The sequence below is a fragment of the Euleptes europaea genome, chromosome 8 (assembly GCF_029931775.1).
Source record: "Euleptes europaea isolate rEulEur1 chromosome 8, rEulEur1.hap1, whole genome shotgun sequence".
Taxonomy (NCBI): domain Eukaryota; kingdom Metazoa; phylum Chordata; class Lepidosauria; order Squamata; family Sphaerodactylidae; genus Euleptes; species Euleptes europaea.
This window is the reverse complement of record NC_079319.1, coordinates 31816851-31840777: the sequence shown is the minus strand read 5'-3', so window position 1 is coordinate 31840777 and position 23927 is coordinate 31816851.

The window sequence follows — 23927 nt, the reverse complement described above, 5'->3', positions numbered from 1 at the left end:
CCCTACTTATCTTGGGTTGCTCTATTTGCTATACCGCATGAAAGAAACTGAAACAAAATATATGAAAAAGTTGAGATGCCTCTTTCAATTCTTACAAAACTTTGATTTTTCTGAAGTCAATAAACATTCTTTGTATGCTGTGCACAGTGTGAAGATGGTTTGGCTTAATGGCCTCCTCATGGTTCATGGATTATGAACCATGGCTAATCAAACATATCCACTTACACTGTCCCACCTTTCATTGGTTTGATTAGTTTACCTTTAAAGTCAGATAATGAGCAGATTGGGGATTGTTGTTGTTGTAGTTTGTATTTTTCATAAGTCCTCATCATTTACCTAGACATAAAAAAATCAGGAATGAAACATGAACATAATTTTTCTCTAAATCTTTAAATTACTTGTGCATCTGCCTGACCCCTATCATTTTTTTCCCGCTGGAATAATGATGGCTACTTATGATAGGTGAGCTTGGAAGTGAGAATTTGAGAAATCAAATAAAGGGGAAAGTAATGGCATGCGTGAACGTCTACAGGCTGCCTTCCACACTGCAGTTTCAGTGTCACTATGAAAACTGTAGTTCATTTTTAGCTGACGTTTGGATGAAATGTGACTTCTTTCCGCTTCAGTAATGAACAAAGCTGGGAGGGCAAATTCATTGTTTCTGTCTTTATCTAGTAAGAAGTCCCGTGGCGTTCTAATAGGATATAGCAAGTACAAGAGCCGTGGTCCTGCTACTGCTTCCTCTGAAACCAGTGAAAGTTCTGCTACTGATTACAATAGCCGCAGGATGACATTATTACAATTATATATTAAGATTTTCATGTGACCTCTTCTCAGCTGGATTTTATTGTGTATATAAAATTTGACAAGGCTTAACTAAGAGATCTGTTGGCTTACTCTCAGCAAGAATGAAGCTCGCTCGTTTTCATGTCTGCATTATGCATGCCTTTCAACTGCAATAGTACTTGGAGGTCTTGTTCTGTATACTAATATTATTGGAGCTGCAGAATGCATTACTGACATGTACCGTTTGTGACTTAAAACCCTTGGTATAAACAATGGCCACTGAAACACAGAATAATTTTGAATAGCAAACTCACTAATGGACTGATTTCTGTGGACACAGGCGATATCAGCATGACATCAGCTACACCGCTACATCATTTCTCGGGAAAACCCAGAAGTGACAAAGGGTAGCTCTAGGAATCACCAGAAATGCTATGGTAAAACCAGCTGACAACTAGGGCTGCAGGCAGGAGGCCTTCCTCTATAGTGGGAGGCCTGGCATTCTTGCCAACAGCAAACCTGAAACACTTCAGAAAGCAGGAGTCATCGTATTAAATTATTCACCTTACAAAACTCTCTGCTTATAGAAAACTACTATGTTAGGAGAAAGCCTAAGCAAGAGCATTTCTCATCAGCTATTGTTTTCTATATGCAGGGAATTTTTGTTGTGATTTAATCTTGTGAATTCCCATTTGATGGACTTGCAGTGCCTTCCTATGCAGAGTTACAATCTCTGAGTCTGTTGAAGTAAATGGGCTTAAAAGAGCATCACCCTGCTTAAAATGGTGTGGCTGGTAGAGTCTATAAACAGACTTTCTACTTCATTCTACTTCATTTGCTGTATGTGACAGCTAAACCTATGCTGCTAGTAATTTATTCTGTTGGAGCCAATGTTTCGTTTCACATAGGATTGCCAACCTCCAGGTAGGGGCTAGAGATCTTCGGCTATTACAACTGATCTCCAGGCGGTAGAAATCTGTTCCCCTGGAGGAAATGGTCGCTTTGGCAATTGGACTCCCTCCTTTCTACAAACCCTGCCCTCCTCAGAGCCCACCCCCAAAATCTCCAGGTATTTCCCAACCTGGAGCTGGCATAGTTTCACATAGTAAAGTTGAGTACCAAATAGGGTAGCTAACTCTGGCCTTGGAAATTACTGGAAACTTGGGGACCTGCTTGTGGAGGAGGGGATTTGGGAGGGATTTCACCCAGAAGTTGCCATTTTCCCCCAGGAAACTGATTTTTGTAGTCTGAAGAAATCATTAAGCCATAGGAGTACCAACTCCAGGTTGGGAAATTCCTGGAGATTTAAGGTGCTGCTGAATACTGAGGGCACAGTTTGGGTTAGGGCTGCCAAGTCCAGGTTGAGAAATACCTGGAGATTTTGGGGGTGGAGCCCAAGGAGGGGAGGGTTTGGGGAAGGAAGGGACTTCTATGGGGTATAATGACATAGAGTCCACCTTCCAAAGAGGCCATTTTCTCCAGGTGAACTGATCTCTGTCACCTGGAGATCAGTTATAATAGCAGGAGATCTCCAGCCACCACCTGAAGGTTGGCAACCCTAGTTTGGGAAGGGGATTACGGTTAAGAAAGGAAGCCCTCTTAATACATAATTTTTGTAACAGGGATGTTTGGACACCTGCCAGCTCAGCTCCCTTCCTCTTCGCCAATGGTGATCAGGTAGCCAATTAATTGACTGGCTGTTTGACTGTTTACAACCTGTTCATGTGAATTCACAGGAACAGGCTCCTCAGACCTTCAAAAGTCAAACCCCTGCTGATGAGTGATTAGCTAGGAATCAGTTTCTAACTTTGTTCAGCAGAAATTCTGCTCTGTACCCAGCAAAGTTTTTTTTTGGGGGGGAGGGGATCAGGAGCTTATCAGTTTATCAGCTGAAGGTCCAGTTCTTCTTGCAGATATTAAAAACATTACTTCTATCTTGGCCCAGCTCATGGTGGGGGTAGAAAACAAGCTCTTTCTCCCCTCCCTTTTGCAATGCAGAGATCAAAAGTATTTAGGCTTGCCAGGTACCACTTTACCATTGGAAAGGAGGTTTGTGGGGTGGGGCCTGAGGAAGGAGGGGTTTGGGGAGGGGAGGGACATCAATGCCATAGAGTCCAATTGCCAAACCGGCCATTTTCTCCAGGTGAACTGATCTCAATCAGCTGGAGAGCAGTTGTAATAGCAGGAGATCTCCAGCTAGCACATGGAGGTTGACAACCCTAAAAATATTGCTTCTGTCTGCAACAAGTTGGAGGGGAGGGAAGGGCTGCCATTTGAAAGTACACTTGCTGAGGAGGTAAGGTGGATAAGGACTCCATTCCCAACTGATTGGGTTAGTGAGCTTCAGTCCAACAGCCAGCTGAAAAATTAGTGTTGGGCAGCTGTTTGAGTAGCTTGGTGGAATCCAAATATATCCCTGGATGGCTCACAGTTTGACAGTTGTTGAATGAGATAAGTTTGTCAGCCGAACAGGCTCTGAGATAATCATGGTCAGCTTAGTTTGTTTTGTAACACTGTTTTGTAACAGTGTTTTGTAACACTGTTGTATAAGTTGTAGAGGAAAACATTTCTTTATTAACTGGCACATTCCAGTTTTGAGCTATTTGACTCAAGATGTTCTTCTTAGATATTTGTTTTCTTGAGTGCAAGAATACCTAATAGAAGATAAAGTGAAGAAATAGTCATCTACCTTTACAAATATAATCTGATCAATCCCATCATTCTGCAACTTTAGACCACCAGCTCTTGTGTTATAAATATAGAATTCATGAGAAGAACAGAACTATTAAGGAGCATATCATCCAGATTCTGAAATATTATAAATTACCATCTGAGACAGATGTTTGAATATCTCATTTCAGCTTGTTTAAGCTGCACTGCCAGTAAATGAATGATTAGATCCATGAGCAAATAAAATAATGAGTGAATTTTCCCCAATAAGATGAAAATCAGGAAGTATGAAATGAAGATTATTGTTTAATTTAATAGAAAACTTGAAGCCTGGCGGCATTTTGAAATAAAAATTTAATTATAACAAAAAATATAAAGCCCTAATATAATGCTGCGGATATTAAGGATCTGTACAAAATTAGATCATAAAGATCCATGACAGTTAAACTTTTATTCTCACATCAAGACCTTCTCCAAGGCAAAATAATGAGAAAGAATTTGGCGTTGGCCCCTTAATGCAAGTGCGACACTTTGTCAGATATTTCAAAAGTTTGGTTCCATTTGATATGACAACAAACAAGTCCGTGGAAGTCTGCCAATCTCAAATTGATTATAATTGGTATAATTGGGTATCTCAGACTCCAGGAAGTGAGGTCTCGCTTGGGTTTTTGTTTGTGTGACAGAATAAAAGTTGGAGCCAGTTTTTTTATCTATGCCAAGAGGGCTTTTTTAAAAAAAGCCAATATTTGATGGTGCTTGTCTTTCACCACCAGTTGTTTCTATTTGCATAAATTAGCCTGGTGCCATGGAATAAAGTTTGAAATCCTTTTTTTAAACAAACATGTAATTTATCAGAAACTCAAAGCTTACAGCACCTTTGCAATAGATGAAGGTATGAAAGTAATCATTATTAGGATGTCTGGGGTGTTCCTTTTACATTGTAGCTGATGGCAACAGCAGCATTAGTTTATACATGTCCCAACTGCCTTTTTTTGATCATTCAAAGTGACTTACAAATTAGCAGAATAAAGTGCAATAAAATGCTCACATCTTTCTGGTAAGGCTGGATTCGTTGTAGCTGGGCAGGCAGCAAAAGGTGCTGCAGAAAGATCCCGTTCTTCTGCATCTTGATTTTTCATTAGGGCTTCAACCCTCCAACTGGAGTCTGGAGTTGTCCAAGAATTATAACTACAGAGGAAATGGCAGATTCTTAGGGAAGATTCTATGGCAACACAGCCTCACTGAGTTCCCTCTCTAAACTCTCTAAAACCCTAAACCCCAGGCACCAAATTTCCAGGAATTCCCAGGAGTTAGAAACCCTATCTCCATACTATGCTTAATTGGGACAACCTATGGTAATGAACCTAACAGGCAATTTTTGGTGACCACTGAGGGATCATACATATCAACTTCCAATTAATTTCATCCAGAAATGATAACCAGAATCTTTTAATAAGTAAACATGACCACTACATATGTTTATATTTGAAGCTAAGTTTGTTTTGTCGTGGTGTAATTGAGAATATTTTATACTTAAAGTTTCAAAGTATTGAAAAAGAAAAAAATATTCAGGATGGGCTTTCCTGCTAACAATGTGTAGTTACCAAACTGTAAGTTGTATCACTCTTACTTATTGTATATTTTACTATATTTTTATTCTACCCTTTCTTCAAGGAGCTGAAGAAGACATATGGTGGATCTGCTGGCATGTAGAAGCAGGAGGGACTGTGGTTCAGTGGCAGAGCACCTGTTTGGCATGCAGAAGGTCCCAGGTTCAATTCCCAGCATCTTCAATTGAAAGCACCAGGGAGTAGGTAAAGTGAAAGACTTTTGCCTGAGACCCTGGAGAGCCACTGCCAGTCTGAGTAGATTATACTGACTTGATGGGTCAATTGTCTGCTCCAACATCCAGTAAGAGTTGTAAACAATATAAAACATCAAGACCCTGCATTAAAAGAACATGCTGGACATTGGAGCACACTGAAGCAAACAATATTCTGCAGCTCCCACAGAAAATTATCTCAAGAAAGAACAAAACCAAGTATAAAGGGTCACTGGTGAGGATGAAAACCCAAATGAAGCTGAACACCAACAAAAATTATTCCCAACCAGTTTTCCCTGCCCTGAAATATATTTGTTTGTTTGTTTGTTTTATTTCAGGCCTTCCCTGAAATAGATAACACTGGATGAGTATTCCTGGATACTCATTTTACCAACCTCTGAAGGATGGAAGGCTGAGTCAACCCTGTGCCGGTTACCTGAAACCGACTGCCATTGGGGACTGAACTCAGGTCATGAGCAGAGCTTTGACTGCAGTACTGCAGGTTACCACTCTGTGCCACGGGGCTCCTAAAACAAGTCTATACAGATGTACAATTTGATGTGGTGAACAAAAGCGAACATTTGATAGCACAACCTGCAGAAAGTGGCTAAGAACAGCAGATAAGGAATCATGACATACATGAGGCTACAGAGAAAATGCGTCATTTTTGCCCTTTGTGGGCAATGCTGAATAATATAGTCCAAGCACTGTCAACAGAAATGTGTTAAAGTGCTGAAAACGGCTTGCCTACATGGAGCTTTACAGTGACAAACTTTGATTTATTTCATATTTCCCTTTTGCAGCTAAATTTACTATCAGTAGAGAATTCTAAGTCAAAGTTACCCTTACAACTTCAAAGTCTCTGGCGGAAGCTAAAAGATACAGTTAAGTTGTTTGTATACAAATGTGCAGCAATTAAGAAGAAATAAAATTGTTTGCAACATCTTCCGTTGCCATGGCAACTTGCCTTCGCTTCACTTCATTTGTATAAATAAATCCAGAAGCTAATAAGAATGAGCTTTTAACAGTTTTGCACCAAGCAGAATGTTGAGAACATTACGCACTTACTCAAATTAGTATTATATAAATGAAAGAATTAATACTGTGTTATTTTGTCATTAAAAGAAAGTTGGGCAATGAGCTCAGATTTGCAGTCTTAATATTAAATTTGCTGAGGAAGCAGAGCAGAATCCAAAGAACTGTGTAAATAACTCTGCATGTCCCACAGTGCAACCTACAGAAGAGTTAGTCCCTTCTAAGTCGTTTGAAGTCAATAAGCTTAGAAGGGTATAACTGCTTAGGATGGCACTGTTAAGTCTTGTGTTTTTCAGGCAGTCATTGTTTATGTCCCACAAAAAAACCTGTTTCTCTCACAAGGACTGATACTGAAGTCTCTTCCAAAATCATCTTGTACAGCATAGAACAAGCAAAGTACAAAGGGGGGGGGGAGGAGAGGATGAAAAATACCACTGGACATCTTGCTATGTGCTCCAAATAACCCTATTGATGATGATTAATTCTCTTTTCTCATACCTGTCCCTGGTAAAGGCAGGCTTATACACATTTTAAATACATTAAAATACCACTTCACCCCCAATAAGAGCCATGTTTCTTTTTAAGTTGAGAACAGGCCTACAGTAGAACACATGAATGCAGCATACAGCAAGCAGAGCAGAGTCTTCAAAAATCTCTAATGGAGTTCAGAAGAACCTGCCCGTCCCTGTGCAAGGGAGGTTTTTTTTGGGGGGGAGGGACATTCAAATTGGTGGGTCTTCAATGCATGACATTACCTCTGGCACAAAACTGTAAGTGACATTATCACATCAGGGCGACACTATAGGATCCCTCCAAAACACCACGGTCAGGCCACAGAATTTCAGGAGAATCCCAGAGCACTACAATAACAACACTTCCAGCATTACACCAGAAGCACTGTCTCATGTCCAACTGACATGTATTCCCTTTTTTCCTCTGCTATCCTACCAAGTGGTGGCATGGGACTAGGGCTGCCAGAGGGAGGTCTCCCTCTGAAGCAACAGACCTGGCAGCCTTGAGACACCATTAGAACTTGTACCAAGGAATCGCCTGCTGCTTGCAGGGAACAGACTGGACCTTGGGATCACGTCTGACAGTTGAAGAAGACCTGGGCTGAGGTTCTGTTTCCCTTCCTGCTCCAGACATTTGAACCTGGGCGTGGCCAGACCTGCAAGCGTTTTGGTGCAAGCCGAAAGAAAAGAGCCAAAGGGATCTTGGCCCTTGGCTTATAACCCATGACTTTCAAGGTCCTGGGTGAGCCAGTCTAAGAGATTCAGAAGCAGCCCAGGAGTTGGAGTTGTGTTGTACAATGTTATTGTTCTTGGGAGGAGGGTGTCTAAAATCTAAATGATGTTTTGTGTATCTTTGCTAGCTGCTTTGAGGCTCCAGTGGAAAGAAAAGCAGGATAGAATAAGGTTGCCAGGTCCCTCTTCACCACTGGCGGGAGGTTTTTTGGGTGGAGCCTGAGGAGGGTGCCAAAGCGGCCATTTTCTCCAGGTGAACTGATCTCTATTGGCTGGAGATCCGTTGCAATAGCAGGAGATCTCCAGCTAGTACCTGGAGGTTGGAAACATTTAAATAAACAAACAAACCTGTGAAACCTTAGTTAGAAGCTATGCCTTTGGTATGGCTTTTTGGATTCCAACTACAATTTTTAAACCTAGACTATTGTTATTTAACTGATTTGAGATTCGTATATACAGAATTCCTGTCCAATCAAACAGGATGTGATGAACTTGTCAGGGCATTTTCTGAACTGATGTCGGATTCCAATAAGTGGCCCAGGAAACCTGCCCAAATCCAAGGAAACAGATTCACTGCTGCAAACCAGACATTTACGGGATTCAGCAGCTTTGTTTGCCTTTAATCGAGAGATATATATATAAATGTCATTGCCTTCAAATTATTGTTGCATCCTGTTTCATTTTGCAAAGCCTGTGCATTGTAGAATGCAGTGGTCACAATTGAATTAATGGCCGGGGTATGTTGTTAGCAGAAGTATTGAGTATTTATAAATACATTCATTTATCATCCTTTCATTACATAATGAAGAATCACTAGCTAGTGCATGCAGCACATCCTCAAACCATAGCTGGTCAATTTTTATTATAAAAGGGGGAACAGCAGATTATGTACCCTCAGTGTGGTTTCAAATGCCAAACGTCTGGCCTTGTTGCAATGCAGACTTGGCTTTAATTATCTGGAATGCAGGCACACAACAATCTGTCTTTGTCTGAAGCAGAAACAACGGTTCTTCGTGCATCAAATGCAAATGTACAAGTACACTCTGATGACAAGATAACTTAATAGGAATTGCACTAGGTTATCAGCGGCTAATTGAGTCTCCTAAATAGAAAACTGCAGCCACCGCGACATAGAAAAGTGTGTGCTGCTGTTGTACAAGGAAGAGGGTCTCGGGAAAGGTAAATTCAAAGTCTGGCATCCATTTGCTTCCAATGCTGGTTCTCCAATTAACTACACAACCAAATTCAGGACACTTTGAAACAATTTATAGTACAGGCAAAGCAGCTTTCTTCCTGAGTAAGAGGAAAAAGGAGACTGGAGGAAGAATGCCAATGTCCAGGTAGTGGCTGGAGATCTCCTGCTATTACAACTGATCTCCAACTGATAGAGATCGATTCATCTGTTGAAAATGGCCGCTTTGGCAATTGGACTCTATGGCATTGAAGTCCCTCCCCTCCCCAAACCCTGCCTTCCTCAGGCTCCGCCCCAAAAACCTCCTGCTGGTGGCAAAGAAGGACCTGACAACCCTAGTGGAAGGAAAACATCCTCGCACCTGCTTTTCAGGAACACAGGGCTCCATGTCATCCCCTTCTTTCCTGCTCTTCAACAGGAAAAGAAGAATACACAGAAGAAAGCAAGAGGATTTGAAAAAGGGAATTCAGTGGGTAGCTGATGGGAGACGGTGACAACTTGGCAGAGACATAATCTCAAGGTAATTCCTAACCCAGAGCTGGCAACCCTACCAATGGCCTCTCTCCAAACTTGGCTGGGCCAGCTCGGTGACAGATGGGTTGCACCTTACATAATGAGGGCAAGGCAGCCCCCACCTGGCCCTGGGGAATGGGAAGCATCACCTGCCTGTCCTTCATATAGCAGTAGCACTGCAAAGAGGAGGCAGGTACCTACCAGCAATCATGTGGCTCTTGCACAGCCCTCACACAGCAAGGAGGCAGCTCCAAACTAACCCTTGTGCAGATTGCTCGGCCCTAGCAGAGCAAGAAACAGTCAGTGCCTTCCTGGTCCTCAAGTGTCTCACCTAGTAAAGAGCTAGTGGCACCCATCCAGCTAGACAGGCAGGCTGCCTCTCTCTTCCTCCCTACTGTTGGTGGGTGGGGCCAGAGTAGGCCAGAGATAGGGTTGCCAACCTCCAGGTACTGGCTAAAGATCTCCTACTATTACAACTGATCTCTAGCTGATAGAGATCAGTTCACCTAGAAAAAATGGCCGCTTTAGCAATTGGACTCCATGGCATTGAAGCCCCTCCCCTCTCCAAATCCCACCCTCTCAGGCTCCGCCCCAAAAATCTCCCGCTGGTGGTGAAGAGGGACCTGGCAACCCTAGCCAGAGACTGGGTAGCAGATTGTCTCTCCCTCACAACTTCCCTGGGGGTAGGGTGGGCTGACAGGGGGCTTTTCCAGGGCCATTTTCCCCTTCCAGTCCACCCCTGACTGGGAAAAGGGGAGAGATGAAAAAAGCTTCAAACTCTGTTCAAGGGAAGGGAATGAACATGACTAAATATGCATGAACCTTTCACCCATTATGCCTTTGTGGATTGTGATATTTTTATTTGGTTTGTTGTCTAAGAACACTAGTAATCTGGTTCGATAAAGAAATCCATCATTGATCAAAAGCACTTGAAGACATGAGGAGCTGGTTGGCTTTGCATTCTAACTTCCATTTGTAAGAGGCCCAGAAAACCCCACAGGGACAAATTTGACATAGCACAAAAGGCCAGTGTTTAGGACTTTCTGTGGTTTTTGAGAAAGTTCATGAGCAGCCCCAGGCAGCCTCTTTGAACATTGGGCGAGAATTCCATAATTTAAAATCCCAAGCCCATCCACAGCTATGGCTACATTTGACTGTTGGAAAGACCAGTTCAGTTGCCTCCATTTGCCACCCTCCCCCATATAGATAATAACTGCTGCTTTGCAGGGTGTAGTATGTTGTGGACAAGCCATTATAAGAAAGGGTTAAATACCCATCACCCAGCAATGCTTCTCTAACCTTCACAGCAGCTGCCTGGGGCTGGTAGTTAACTTTTAAAAAAGAAACACAGGCAACAGGATCACATCATCAATATATTTAATTCCTAAAATGGCCAAATTTCTGGCTACTTAAATCCAGTGCCTGGAGCCATGAGCAGACAAGACAGATCTCAGATCTTTCTTCAAACCTGAAAAATGATGCAGGTTTGCATAAAAATCTGAAATCTAAAATAAAAATAAAAATGGGTAGTTAAAAAACCCCAAAATAGTAGAAGCAGTGCTTGTAGGTTTAAGAAATAACTGTCCTCAGTGGCCATTGCTAGGCAACCACAATGGTATTGCCAGCCTGCAAGCCTTATTTCTGTCAGTAAATGATGGCGAGTGGGGGCAAAGCACTTTGAGGGAGGACTCATTGGGGACATGCCTGGCAGCAACCAACAGCTGACTTGATACCACATGATTTGCATGACTCACCCAGGACTGGCTGCTTGCTGCTGTTCAACAGCAGCCACCCCACAGCATGGTTAGGGTTTCAGACTAGGATCTGTGAGCCCCAGGTTCCAATTTCCACTCTATTGTAAAAGCTCACTGGGTAACCTTGGGCAAGTCAAATATTCTCAGGCTAACTTACCTCACAGGTTTGTTGTGATGATAATATGGAAGAGAGGAGAGGTAATTGAAACTTTCAGAGAAGGGGAAGAGGAAATAGTGGGGGACGGAAAAATCGGATTCACCCAGCAAGGCCTTGCAGATCTCCCCTTTATCCAGTATAACACTAGCAATATAATCATAAACAGTTGCACCTTTTTGTCCATTGATTTCAATGTACTTAGAATGATGTAACTCTGCTTAGGATTGCCTTGTTAGGTAACTGTAGGGCAAAGGGTAAGTCTAGTAGACAATTGTTGGAGCACTGGAATAGGTGAGAACATCTTGATGCTCTCATCCCCACAATTGTTGGAGCACTGGAACAGGTGAGGAGAACATCTTGATGCTCTCATCCCCACTGGAATTGTTTTATTATTCTACCAGTAATGGTAGAACATTTTAAAAATCCAGAACCGTTAATTTCAGGCAGCATTCAAAAGTTTTAAGACTCAAAATAAATAGAAACATCACTGCCAGTATTTTTAATGTAGCATATTTGTATTTGGTGGCTTCTTTCTCTTAGTAGAATACATCTCATATTATTTGAAGGGCTGACACTTAGAGGAGGGCAGGAAGCTGTTCCTGTTGGCAGCAGAGGTAGGACTTGCAATAATGGGTTTAAATTACGAGCAGAAAGGTAACAGCTGGATATTAGGTGGGGAATTTTTTACAGTAAGAAATGTTCAACAGAGGAATTGGCTACCTAGGGAACTCCCACTCACTGGCAATCTTTAAGCAGCGGCTGGACAAACATTTGTCAGGGATGCTCTAGGCTGATCCTGCATTGAGCAGGGAGTTGGATTGGATGACCTGTATGGCCCTTCCAACTCTATAATTCTATGATATTAGTACTACGCCATTATCTATTTGTCAGTAGGTGCTTTATGGAGGCTGAACCTTATACCACTCTCACTGTTGAATAGGAAAAGCGTTAGTGCCGTGAACTGGCCAGTTCAAATCTCAATTTGACAAGAAAATTAATGAGCCAGTGTGACGTAGGGGTTAAGAGCAGCAGACTCTAATCTGGAGAACTGGATTTGATTCCCCACATGCAGCCTGCTGGGTGACCTTGGGCCAGTCATAGTTCCCTCTGAACACTCTCAGCCCCACCTACCTCACAAAGTGCCTGTTGTATGGGGGGTGGGAGGTGATTGTAAGCTGCTTTGAGACTCCTTTCAGTAGAGAAAAGTGGGGTATTAAAACTAACTTCTCTTCTTCCACCATCTTCTTCTTCCTGGCTTTTAATAAGATAGTGTTTTCTGAATGTTAGCCGCTCATATACAATGTTGTGATATCAATGGGAATATGGACAGATTTTTTTTATCTGTCTCATTTCCTTCATTATTCTTCAATATTCTTCAATATTACAATGATATCTGTTCAGAAGCATTGGAATTGGGTGATGATCCCCATTGGTCATTGCCATCCCAATGAGGATCATGGGTAATGCATGATCATGGGTAGTGCATGATCCTTGTTGGATATCCCCAAGCATTGTGTCTGAAAAGGTCTACTGTCATTTGACTTGGGGGGGGGATGTCAGGGGGAAAGGACAGTGAAAGATGTGCAAGAAAATGAAAACTGAGGGCAGAATGCCATCTCAGACATCGCAAGTCTACAAAAAAACCCTGCGTTTGTCTCTGGCTTTTTCAGTTCCCCACTGAATGCTGGAGATACTTTCATTCTGTAATGAGAATTTAGGAAGATCCTCCAGGCTTCCCAAAGAACTAATCCCAGCCAGTTATGAAGGAACTCAATAGGTTTATTTAACATAAAACCACTTAGGCCTATAGATCCCAACTGCACCGATTCTAGCGGCCATTTTAACAGCAACAACACACTTCCTTCTTCCCAGATCCCTTTAGGAGGCAGATGGCCTCTTATCAAAACAGTAGCTCTTTCTTATCTGAATCATCCTTTGTAACTCTTTGTAACATGTTCCAATGGCATTTTGGTCGGCTATGTTCCAAAGGCACATGCCTAGGTAATGTAATGATCCACTTGCAAGGGTTATGGAGATGATGTGATATGTGTTGTGCTGTTGTTGTTCTGTGGCATGGGAGTCCTTGTGCCTGTGATTCAGGCTTGATTATGCTGTCTCTGGTCAGGTACCTCTGCAGGCTTTTTGCTGCAGTAACTTGAGCTATAATTAGTTTTAACGGTATGTTATGGTATTCCATTATTTTCAATTACAGGATGAAAAAGCAGCCATTTCAACTGTGCAGCACATTAGTGCTTTATTCATGGACTATGTCGCTGAAAAGCCCTGATGACAGATAAAAACTCAAGGTTTTATTTCTTTTATTAAGTTAAAAGGTACTAGATCTGCAATGAGAAATGCTACAGTGCCAGATTACTAATTGCTGCCAAAGTAGGTAAAATTGCTAATTTATCATTCTCTAATCAGAGATCCATTCAAGATATTTGCAACATTAGTAACATGCCGGGAAAGGACCATATTTGTCCACTCCAGAGGATAAACAGATTGAATCTGTTTCATCTATTGGAGCAATTTTGTGACTGGAACAGACGGAAAATGATCTCAATTCTCTAATGTATTGGAGAAGATCAATAGCTATAACACCAAATCTTCAAGAAGTAAATAGGTATAAATCAGGTCCTGTCAGCCACTGTGCGAAGCTCATTTAAATTTGCAGCCAATAGTCTGGATCAAAGCTCGATTTTATAGGTATCTTTGTAATGTTTGAAACAGTCATAAAATGAATTATAGGCATTTAAAAAAAAAAAACCTGATTGCATTGCTTTGGTTCCTGAACTCTTTCTTGGCTACAGAACAATGGTCGTTTGAATAACTAGTTGTGCATGAAGTATGTAGGATGCAGCAATAGACTGCAGAGACCAAAAAGATTAAAATACCCCACTAAAATGAATAGGATATGTAGAAGGGCTTATCAAGGTCATTAGCCTTGTTCCTGGAGATGCATAAGTGGAGACTCATGCAAGGCTCAGAAAACCTTCTGCTGAGGGTCCCCTCCCCTTCCCGTCCCTTACCATATCTGGTTTGATCTGATTCGGGGATCCTTACCATTCGTCCCCCTCCAGGATGGCTATGTGTGTCATAGAACTGGGCACCAGTCAGATTTGAGAGTTTATGGAATTATAGATTATAGTTTTAATTGTAAATTATATGTGTATGTTAATGTAATATGGATCTATTGTTTTTATGATGTAAACCATTCTGAGCCTGGCTTTGGCTGAGATAGAGTGAGGTATAAATTCTAAAATAAATTATAGATTATAGTTTTAATTGTAAATTATATGTGTATGTTAATGTAATATGGATCTATTGTTTTTATGATGTAAACCATTCTGAGCCTGGCTTTGGCTGAGATAGAGTGAGGTATAAATTCTAAAATAAATAAAATAAATAAAAGAACCCCCATGAACAATGAATCACATAATGTAAAGGGCTGCAGAGGAAAGAAGAGATCATGAACTCCTGTCACCCTCTCCACACACATATCCATTCTTCTGATGCTGAACTATCGCAAAAACAAGAAAGGTGATTTTGTTCAATTCTCCTTCCTCACTGCTTCACTTCATTCATCTCTCACCTTTCAGTAGAGGAACAATGAACATGTACACATTTCTTGGAAAATATCTTTTTGTACTCTATAATGCTCCATTCACATTGATTGTGTGTAAATGATAACTAATAGCCTACATAGGACCACATTGAATAATATTAGTGTGTTTCTATGTGTTCTTTGAAAAAAGGGTGAAGGGAGGGAACCTAAAGCACAACAGAAATGAATTTTATAGCATGTGAACAAAATAAGTGAGGGAGCAATCCTATGCAGGTCTACTCAGAATCCTACTCAAATCTGTTCATTGGGGCTTACTCCCAGGAAAGTGTTCTTAGAATGGCACTGTCTACATTACTTGTGTGAGACTGCAATATAATAGCCATACTATGTGGGCTGGGAGGAAGGGACCTGAATAACCCTCTGGTTCCTTTGAAGCAACCCTTGAAGCTTCTCTCATTGTTTAATGAGATCGTTTGCATATTAAGCTTAAAAGCACCTTTCCTCTTTATCTCCATCAGTGCCTTAGTTCAGAAGTTCATAGAAAATTAAGAACATAAAGAACTGCTTTGCTAGACTGGACTAAAGCCAAGGGCAGCATTCTGTCTCCAACATTAGCCACTATGCACCTACATAGTTTTGTGGATGTGTATTCTTTAAGAAGAGAAATTATTTAAACAAACCATCTCACAATATTGAAATGTTCATTTACTAGTAACCACAAACACCGCTATTTCATGGCATCAAAAAAATGGTGATAGACGTGCCTGAATTATTCTTCAGCCTGTAATTAGTTTTATGTTTACCATTCCCTTATTCAATCATGGTAACTCATTTAATAGCAATAATGCACACTGTTCATTCTTTAAAGCCGGACGAACACTTCCTTCCAATAACAGAACGTGCCCCTTTCTTAATATATTGAGTCAGTGTAAGGGCTTTTTGACCATTTGCTTTTCAGTAAAATGCTTGCCCTGATGGAGAGGTCTGGTGCTTCATTAGAATTTTCAGAGAACAGCCGGGACTTTAGTACATAGTCACTTTGGTTAGAAGGAAAGGAGGTGTCCTGTCCCCCACCCCCATGATTCAAATTGCACTGAAATCTCTTGCAAAGCCCAGTCTCATGTAAGGCACCAGGAAAAACAAGGGCAACAGACTGCATCCATGCACTGTCACTCCCATTCCAGCTAGGGATGCTCAAACACCAGCCAGTTTGGCTCATGTTTTGTTTTCCAGTGGTGAACAGGGAGCCAATTTTTCATCCATCCATTCTGGCCTTATTGGGCAGGTTACTTTTCACGTTGTCAAACCATACAGAAGAGCACAATGCAACTGGCAATATTACATGTGAGCACTGTTCTCACACAGCCCAATAGGAATCCTAGTTTCCCCATCCCCCCCCCCCAGATCTGTCACTACTGTTATTTAGTTAGCTATTGGTATTAAATCAAACTGTACTTTCAAGAAAAGTCCCACTTTTTTATTAATTTAAGTTGAGTTTATGTTGCTCATGCTCATTTTAACACAGACTTATGGGAGTTGGATTACCTCCCATATCATTTAATTATTCATGAACCTCAGAAAGAATTTGTTCTACCTATCAGACGGTTGCAACAATGGCTTTGCAAACCAGAGGAAATGATCCCAAACACCATACCTATTGTCCAGCAGCAAAGCAGCTCAAGTGCCATTTGAGTCTGATCACAGTGAACTGAACAGATTGTAGGATAGGCCCACAAGTGATCACAGCCATCTAGCACAGTATGTTCATTTGTCAATCATGTTTGCCACAAAATGTGAGGCATCTCTGATTCCAAACTGATTACTGATTGGCTTTCTGAAAGTTCATTTAGAATTTTCATGTGTGTGTGTAAAGTGCCTTCAGGTCGCAGCCGACTTATGGCGACCCCTTTTGGGGTTTTAATGGCAAGAGACTAACAGGTGGTTTGCCAGTGCCTTCCTCTGCACAGCAACCCTGGTATTCCTTGGTGGTCTCCCATCCAAATACTAACCAGGGCTGACCCTGCTTAGCTTCTGAGATCTGACAAGATCAGACTAGCCTGGGCCATCTTTGTTAGATATGTATATGTGTCAATTAGGGTTGCCAGCCTCGAGGTGGTGGCTGGATATCTCTCGCTACTACAAGTGATCTCCAGGTGATAGAAATCTGTTCCCCTGGAGAAAATGACTGCTTTGGCAAGTAGACTCTATGCTTTTGAAGTCCCTCCCATCTCTAAACCCCATGCTCCTCAAACTCTACCCCCAAAATCTCTAGTTATTTCCTAACCTGGAGCTGGCTTCCCTAGTGTCAATGTAGCATTCTTCTGGGCAACCATGATAGGCGCTTGGGAAAATGGCTGCAGGAGGATTATACTCCTGCTGGAACTGGATTTTGTGCAACTGATAAGCCTGATTTACCCTACTAATAAAAGAATATGTTCCCTGTAGGGTTGCCAGGTGCCCCCTGGCCACCAGTGGGGGCTGGGGTGGTAGGGTTGCCAGATCCAGACTGGGAAACTCCTGGAGATTTGTGGATGGAGCCAGGAGAGGTCAGAGACCTCAGTGGGGTAAAATGCCATAATTCCACTCTCCAAAGCATCAATTTGCTCCAAGGGAACTGATCTCTGTAGTCTGGAGATGAGCTTATTAGGTGCACAAAATCCAGTTCCAGAAGAAAAAGCCTTCTTGCGTTATCTGCTGAAGAGGTGGGTGCTGCCTGCTGATAAGAAGGGCCAGAAAGGCTCTCCCACTAGCCATAAAACAAAAGGGATTTTGCCTCTGACAACTCAGCATATGTTCCTCTGCCTCCAGGGTCTCTAGGGAATACATCCTGCCCTGAAAGAAGGAGAACAAGCTTGGAGAATGACACATCCAAATGCCTTTGGATATCATTTTTCCATCATTATATTAAAAATTCATTATCTCCATCTTGCAGTGAATCATTTTCAGAGTTATGATTCCCTTGGGTCAAGTATATGTATTTTTAAAAATCTATTCTGAGTTTCTCTGTGTTGTTTTAAGTGTCCTTTGTATTTCATTCTCTTAGGTTTTAGCCTGGATTCACAGGCTCTATCAAAATTCAGTAGTCTAGCTTGGTGTAGTGGTTAAAAGTGGTGGTTTGGAGTGGTGGACTCTAATCTGGAGAACTGGGTTTGATTCCCCACTCCTCCACATGAAGCCAGCTGGGTGTCCTTGGGCTAGTCACTCTCTCTCAGCCCCACCTACCTCATATGGTGTCTGTTGTGGGGAAGGGAAGGTGATTGTAAGCTGGTTTGATTCACCCTTAAGTGATGGAGAAAGTTGGCAAATGAAAACCAACTCCTACTCCTCCTTCTCCTCCTTCTTCACTGCAGATACCAGAAGGGCTTCCACAAATCACTCCAGGCATACACACACAGCCCAATCTTAATGGAAGGTTAGGGTTCTTACAACGGGCTTGGGATGATGGGGTTGCAGAGAGGGGAGGGTTGCCAGATGAGGTTGGGAATCTCCTGGAGAACTGTGGATGGAGCCTGGGGAGGACAGGGACATCTGAGGGGTACAATGCCATAGAACAGAATCCACCCTCCAAAGAACCAATTTTCTCCAGGGGAATTGATCTCTGTAGTCTGGAATTGACCTGTAGTTCCGGGGGATCCCCGGGTACCACCCTACTATATGATCACTTTGTACCAGGGAGCAAGCATCCATCTTTGGGGAAAAAGGGCACCAAAATTAGAGCTGTCTGGTCTGAAAAGTAAACACTGTGGTGTTTTTCATAAAACTTTTTTAAAGTCCAGTTTTATGCCACAAATCTTTGCTTCAAAAATTAAACACAGTATATTAGCCTAGAAACAGTGATATTTGCAGGGTTAGGTTCCAACACATTTATACATCTCAGAACTAATATATTAGAGAGGTTTACTGGTGACCTGAGAGGAATCATGAAGATTTCCCTTTGACAAATTTGTCTTCATCTGGCCAGCAGCTTTAAAAAAAAACCACTGATCACTCTCTCTCTCTCTCTCTCTCTCTCTCTCTCTCTCTTTCTGTGTGTGTGTGTGTGTGTGTGTATTCTGTCTTTTGAATGTGGAAGATAAGTAATTAGGTTATAGAGTTTTCTTGCCAAAGTACATAAAAATCTCAAGGGCAACATTTTAAAGTTATTTTAAAGCAACTGAAAGATGGTAACTCGAGCGCACTGCAAGGTCTACTTGACCTAGTGACTTGATCATGAAATCCATTTGCTGATGTCAATTTGCCTATTTCCATTGGTCTGAAATGAAAGAGGAAAATATAGCTCATGCACAGTTAGTTAATATGACTCTTGGATTTTGTTTTAAATCAGGCACAACTAAATCAGGTAGTACGACAATTGAATTAAATGGTTCAGGTCTGTTATTATAGCAATGTTCTCTTCCTAAAATAGAAGGGTCAGTATCATGTCATTCACTGATGACAAACAAGATTATAGAGGAGAAAGGGTTGGCAATTGTTGTACTAATAATGGCACTGTAGAAATTCCAAGTACTTAGGCAACTTATAAATTATATGAAAAGTGTCCTATCAAAGTAGTACATCTCATCTTGTATCGTGCTGATCGCATTTAGGATTTAAGTAGGGGTGTTGCTTGTAAAACTATGGAGCATTGCATTGAAGAAAGAGGGTATCACAATACTGTGTGTCAAAAGTGAGTAATTAGTAAGTGCACCCTCCAAGATATTGTTAGGCTTAAGAAAGTTTGTGGTAGTGTGGGGTCAGGCAGCGTAGAAGTTTAGAAGTACTTTAAATACCAGATGTTTTCATTTATCTGTAGAGGTTGGAAAAACTAGCTTCTTCTTTCAAGACATTCACATTAGGTGCAGTAGAAAAGAGAAGGAGGAATGATGTTGCTCCTGCATAGCTGCCGGTGTTACCAAAGCACGAGGCTGCTTCAAACAGTGAGAAGACAGCAAGTTCCTAGCATAGAGCTAGGTCCGATTGTTCCTGGGTCCACCATGCACCTGACAGACTGCTTCATCTAGCTGTAACATTGGACTCTGCCCCAAGTACATAGATGAAACAAGGCTGCTACCTTGCCTGTTCACAATGCCTGTCAGCTACCTCCAGCACTGTGGGAAATTGTAAGGAAGATCACAAGTGAGAAGGAATCGTGGAAGGGTTCCAAGGAGAAGTAAGACAAACCCACATGCAAGTAAATGGAGATGACAGCAGTGGGACCCCAGACCTTGGGTCCTGGATTCTGCTCCACCTTGCTGACAGCTGCGCCAGCTCTGATTTTATACGTGTTTTCCTTCTTCCAACAGAACAGGAAGAAGCTAATGGGGAGAGAATTCTTCTACTCAGCAAATCTGGAATGATGAGAGCCACATTTTTCAGCCTACAAGTTTGAGGTGTGGATTGCACTTTCTAAAATAATCCATTAGGATTATTGTAGGAATTATAAACCCTGAGTTGCAATATTGGATGTTCTCTTCCACCCATTGACATTTCAGGAATGTTTAAGTATGGCATATTTTTAAAGCTTTTATCCTAATGGAAATTCTACAAGACAATTATTTCCCAAAGTTAAGAATTATTATTCATTGGTTAATTGTCATAAATAGACTATTTTCCTGATGCTAGGCCTCATCTATCTTTTGGCAATCACAGGTAAGAAGATCCCACACTGTTTGTATTAAAGAAAAGGAACATGTGTGGTATTCATTGGAACCTTAATGTTAAAATACAAGAGAAAAAGTTCAGAAGAATACAATGGTATCAAGACATACAATGTTGGCATTGCCCAAAGTTGGAAAATTTAATATGCTCAACTTTTAATTCTTCCTTTTTGAACTAATTTCCTGATACACATTTTATTTCCCTTTGAAAAACTCTTGAAATGTTTTTCTGCTTATATACATGGCAATACTTCTAGGACTATATTGGGGGGGGGATAAAATATCTGTGGTATGATAACAGCGTTAAAGAAGTAAAGATCTTTTCAGAGGTAGAAGCCAAATCAAAAATATGAAGAATGTGGTACAAATCTTTAAAAATTGCAAATAGTGGCACATCAGAAGAAAAATAATAATGTTAGATTTACAATTTAGAAAGATGTTAGAATGAGCTTGGAGAACTGTTCCAGCCCCACATTAATTTTGGTGATCTAATAGATTAATGTAATACCTTTAAGCATTTTATTCAGTATATATGGCCCATTTAAAGTGCACTGTCTTTCCCTTACCATGATTAATAGCAGAGCATAAAAATGGGTTAAACATTATTCTTGGCCTTTTCTTTCATCTTTATTCATTAAAATAGTACTCCATTGCACTAAAATTTACACATCCTGTCAAAATTTATAATCATAAATCTTCAAGAAGGGGGCGTAATTCTTGTATAAGTTTAAATTTAAAAAGGTAATAATGATGCTGAAAATAAATCTGAATACCCAAGTCACCTACCTCTGATACATATCGGAGAATGTTTCTCTTTTTGTTAAAAATGGGTGCAACCATCACATTTTAAGGGAAAATTGAGAATAGTGGATGATTCCCAAAATATCTTGTATTTATATACTTGTTTCAGTGATCTTTGTATTGCTGCTTTATTGGCACTGCATTTGGTATTAGGATTGCTAAACTGAACATATCTGAAAATGTGTAAATGAAACTGTACAAAAGAGTTTATTTTGTGTCTCAGTTCCATCTGCTTCACCTCAGAGGAAGCGAAAAAATAAAAAGGTAATAGATTATGAATGGCTTACAAAATTCACTGTAGAACAACTGAGAGATTTTTCTAAGTCAAACTAATTTGAGGATCGTGTGCATGTATAACGTATAATATAACTTACAATTTGGAATATAGAATTTCCAACCATGAATGGCAATGCCTTTTCTACCTCAATGGGGAAGATGTATCCAGCTACCAAATAATGTGTTATTGCTGTCTCTGGAATTAATGTGTAAGTGTGAGTGTGATTTCAGTATGAAGCCTGATTACCCCACACTTTAAGAAACTGTTACCCAAGGGTGTGTGTAGGTGGGGTCTCACAAAGCAAGTTCCTGCATCTAAGAGATGGAGAGCAGATAAATATGTACTTCCCTGCTTCTTCCTGATTGGTCAAATAGCTGAAGCTTCCAAACACACCACCTCCCTGCATGTTGCTTTATGGAAAGGAAGTGGAGCAAAAATGGTTCCCACTCATGTAATGTAAGGAACCCAAATTGGTATTGGTATGAAATATGTGTGTGTGGGGGGGAACGTATAATGGAAAAAACATGGATGATTGTGGTACACCTTATGGTTGGGATGGTATGAAGAAGTCCTTTCAACAATGATGGTGTGATGAATTTAGCATAGCAAATACGACCAGCCTGCAGTGATTGCTAACTCTGAATATTTGGTTTTTCAAATTCTGTTCCAAATTTGAATCATCAGAATCCTTTCACACATGTGACATGACTCAATAAAAAGTGGCAGTACTACAACTTTCTCCCCACACAACTCAGCGGTGATGCATTATGCACAACTATGGTTGCCAGCTCCAGGTTGGTAAATACCTGGAGATTTTTGGGGCGGTGCCTAAGGGTGGGGTTTGGGGAGGGACTTCAATGCCATAGAGTCCAATTGCCAAAGCAGCCATTTTCTCTAGATGATCTCTATCAGCTGGAGATCAGTTGAATAGCAGGAGATCTCCAGCTAGTACCTGGAGGCTGGCAATCCTATGCACAACATACAATTTCTATCATGACCAAGAACCTAAATATTTTGGAAGATGGTCAAAATAACAAGCAGGAGGACCACAACACCTTGCAGGGGAGGATCTAATTTTCTACTCTCCCACCATTTCCCCTTTCGCTTCCCTGAAAGCCCCCCTTGTCCTGCTACAACACCCCTGGTCCTGGTCAAACTTGGAGATATGAGGCTTGTGCCTAGTAGACTGGATGATCCAGCAGGGCAGACATCCCAAGGCTCAGTTTTAGTAGGCTGGGAGGTAATTGGACCCAGCTGCACTGCCAGCAGATGCTGGAGTTCCTGAGGCTGTGCTGAGCTCTGGCCAGGATCCTGCAAGGAAGTATTACTCTCAGAGCCCTGTTCAAGATCCACAGTGAAGATGCATGCAACCAGTCTGGCACTTTGCCTCCTTTGTACTACCTTGGCCTGGGCCTTCTAATGCCACCGTTCCTGCAGAGCAAGACCAGGTCCTGAGGGCCTATGGACCCAGGTTTACATCCTGCCTGGTGGAGGCCTGGTAGCAAGGTTTCCCTTGCAGGCTCTGGCAGTGTGGCCTCCGTTGGTGCTGGAACATTGTCAGCAGGAATGTCTGTAGTGTTGGGGCTTTCCTGTTCTCTCTGAACCTTCTCAGTCACTGGCGTTAGCTCCTCAGGTTTTTTCCCTGAGGATCATGACACCCACCCCCTCTCCCCTTTTCTTGTTTCCTTCTCTCCTTCCCACAACCAGCCAACTTACCTCTATATGCCTCTCTGTCCTCAACTTTCCCTTCTCCCTTCCCCTGGCAGCCTCTTCCCTGGAAAACTATGGCCCAGTTGCATGGTGAGGAGCCCACAAAGTGGGGGAACCTCATTTCCCCCTATATCCCCTTCCCCATACTATTTCCTTTTCCCCTCCTCCTGGCAACACCTATATGCTCCTCTTTCCCTACTTCCTTCTCCCCTTCCATTCTACTAGCCCTAAACCTTCAGCTATATTTAATATTTATTTATTTGATTTATACCTCACCTTTCTTTACCATATGACCACAAGGCAGCTTACATCATTTCTCTATCTTTCATTTTATCCTCACAGCAGCCCTGTGACATAAGTTAGGCTGAGAATATGTAACTGGCCCAAGGTCACCCCGTGGGCTTCCACAGAAGAGCTGGGATTTGAACTTTAGTCTCCCAGATAGTCTGAAACTATAATCAGTATACTACACTGGTTTTTGAGGGTGCTTGCTGTGGAACAATAGCCAGTAATGAGTCCCGGGTGAGTCATGCAAGTTGATTGGTATGAAGTTGCCCAATGGTTGCTGCTGGACCTGGGGTCTGAACCCAATGAATCTTTCCTCAAAGACCTAAGCAGACCTGGAAAGGGCCCTGTCTCTCCCCCTGTCTTTTACTGAGAAGGAACCAAGGCATCAACTTGCAATACTGTTGTAGTTGCCTAGCAATAATTTCAGATGGCATTTGCTCATTAAAGTTACAGGTGCTGCTTCTATCATTTTGGGGG